This window comes from Lutra lutra, chromosome 2, assembly GCF_902655055.1.
Source record: "Lutra lutra chromosome 2, mLutLut1.2, whole genome shotgun sequence".
NCBI lineage: Eukaryota > Metazoa > Chordata > Mammalia > Carnivora > Mustelidae > Lutra > Lutra lutra.
This window is the reverse complement of record NC_062279.1, coordinates 210,312,522-210,315,522: the sequence shown is the minus strand read 5'-3', so window position 1 is coordinate 210,315,522 and position 3,001 is coordinate 210,312,522.

The window sequence follows — 3,001 nt, the reverse complement described above, 5'->3', positions numbered from 1 at the left end:
ACCTTCCACTGGGACATCCAAGTTCTCTGTACTCAGCCGGAAGAGGCGCTGAGAGCGTGAAGGGCGGCCTGCGGAAGCTGGTAGCGCCCTTCACGTCTGCTCGCGGTCCGCGGCCACAGCTCTGTCACACGGCCACCAGCCAGCTGCAGGGCAGTCTGGGAAATGCAGTCTCACTGTGTGGCGTGGAAAAGAGGAAATGGGCCACAGCCAGACCCCCTGGGTTTGAATTATAGTTCTGCGACTGACTGGTTGTGTGACCTTGGACAATTTCCCTAATATTTTAGAGTCATAGTTTCCTCATCTGTATAAATGAGAATGATACCTATAGGGCTGATACGGGAAATAAATGAGTCAATGTACGTAAAGTACTTAGAACAGTGTCCAGCTTCTTGGACATGCTATAAGGAGGTTAACTATCAGCAGCATTAACATCCTCTAATCAGAATTCTCCCACACATTCCCTCTGACTCAGACTGTCTTTACAATGGCCTGTGAAAGGCTTATGTGAGCTGAACCCACTTATCTTCTGCTTCTGTCACTACACAAACCACCCTGACCTCTTTGCTCTTCCTTGAAACGGTCAAGCCTGCCCCTGCCTCATGCTTGGATGCACAGTCTTTCTGCCCGGAAGGTTCTTCCCGGGTTTCCAGACGGCTCACTGCAAAACTTCTGACGTCCGCTCCAATGCCGCTGCCCTGGCTACTCCGTCAAACACTGCGAGGAGCCCCCGCCATACTCCATTTCCCTTCCCTGCGCTGCTGTTCGGGCCGGCAGCCTCACAAGGGCCGGGATTTTTGCGGGGCTCCTTCCCTTCTTCTGCCTCCCGAGCCCCCGGGCGTGCGGCGCAGACCAGGCGCTGTAGCTGTTCACTCGGCACGTCGGCCAGTGAACCAGCGGCGATTCTCTGCGGACACCCCAACGTCTCTGGCCTCATCCGATGCCTGTGACCGTTGTGACTCTGATTTCTGCGTTGTCGGACACACATCCATCTATTAAGTACGGGTAATGTGCAAACGCCCCGAACCACGGAACAAAACAAACTTGTTCCCTTGTGTTTTTGTTTTCCTAGAAATGAGCTTCTCCTGGTGCTCGTGTCAACTTCGGCCGCTGTGTCTTACCAGTGGCTTCCCGTCGGGTCTCTGCGCGTCAGCACGGGGAAGGCAGGGATGTCGGCAGAAGCAGTTGTACAGGACTGGACCCAGTCAAACGGCACAGTCTCCTCACACGGTGCAGGGGTGGCCGCCCCGGCTCAGGCAACGCCAGCAGAACCGACGGGTCCGGGTCCCTTCCCCCCGGCCGCTTCTCACCGCGTGTGTTTCCGCAGACGCACGTCGCCGAGCCTGCGCCTCCGGGGCTGCGGAAACCCGGACTCCGGTAGCGACGGGTCCTGGTGGGGCCGCCGCCGCCCCCGCCACCCCCGAGCCGCCTGTGCAGGAAGCCACGCCTCGTGTCTGGCTGCAGCCCACAGCGGTGAGGACAGGGGCCTGAACCCTTCGATTTCGGAGGAAACCGCCTTTCCTCCCCCACCGCGCCCCACCCAGGCCGGGCGCGGCTCCTGGTCTTATTCCCCCAAAGCAGCCGTCGGTTGAGGCTTAGCGTCCGGGAGGGTTTGGGGTTTTGTGTGTCCCGCCCTGGTCAGCGTGGGGGCTCCCCTGGAGCACTCGGGCACGTGCCGGAGCCTGGCGCAGGACGAGGCGGTGAAAACGCTCCCGAGGACCGGGCCGCTGGCCACCCCCGGCCTCCAGCAGCTGCGGGGACCTAGACGCGCCCGCCTCCGACCCGGACACTCGAGGCCCGGCCTTGACTCGGGCTCCTCCAGCTCGCGGGCACGGACACGTCCCTGCGCTGCTGCGCTTTAAACGGGGCCTAAGTCGTGAGCTGTCCTCGGGACGTCCTGGGAAGCCGCCCGAGCCCGGCTGCAGGGACCCGGTAGACGCTCACCGCGCGCCCGCCGGAACCCAGAACGGCTGCCGCCCAAGAGCTGAGCGGGGCGAGGGCAGGGACCTCCTCGTTTCCGCCGCTGGAAGCGCTCCGCGGGACCGTCCTCGCTCCCTCGGGACAGTTCCCGCTCGCGGCCTCCGGGGAGGGTCTTCTCTTCCTCCCGCCTTCCCAGACTCCATCCTCTCTGCTCGCTCGGCCTTGCCTTTCGGAAGGTTGCGGGCGCCCAACTGCGCCCTCCCAGCAGGGAGCCGAGCACGCGCCCAGTCTGCGCCGTCGGGGTTGTTGAAGGAAAACCACAGGCCCAAGGTAGAGGCACGGACGCCAGGCCAAGTCACCAGACTGAGGCTAATTACTCGAACCACAGGTTCCAAGTCCCCCGAAATGTCATTTTACCTGCTCAGGGGGCAGTTTTCTGGTAAGTCTCAGTGAGGCAATCCGTCGGACGTGCCCTCTGGATCCCACAGAGGAAGATGAGGTCACCCATGTGATAAAACTCCTGTTTCTTCCCCCCTTCGAGTGGCCCTAACAAAACAGCTGAAAGAGAGCACCCTTGAAATAATTCTATCTTTTGTCTTCCTAATAGCTTCCTTGTCCCGGGAAGTTAATAAAACCTTCCTTTGTTTACAACTCCTCGGAGCATCTCTCTATGTATGAGGTGCGGTGCTGCCTGATTCCTGAATTTGTTAATAAAGGGAATTCGATTTTCAAATTTCCTCAGCCTAATTGTGGTTTTCAACAGGGTGCCCCCAGGGCTGGAGAGACAGGTAGTGGATCCAGTCATTGCAGCAATCGGATTTGCAGTGACAGCTCATGACGGGGTCCCTGGGCCAAGCCTGGGGAGACAGGAAAGGCCACGAAGGCAAATCCAAAGTAACAGTCTATTCAGTAAATGTTTGGAGTCGCTTTCAGTACATTTTGACTGAGTTATCTTCTTACTGTTTTTATCGTGTTTTTTCTATGTATATCATGAATTTCAACTTTGGCCTTTATTAATTCCAGTTTCCTCACTTATTTTTCTAAATGTTTAAGATGAGCATTTAGTTCCTTTATTTTTTGGTTT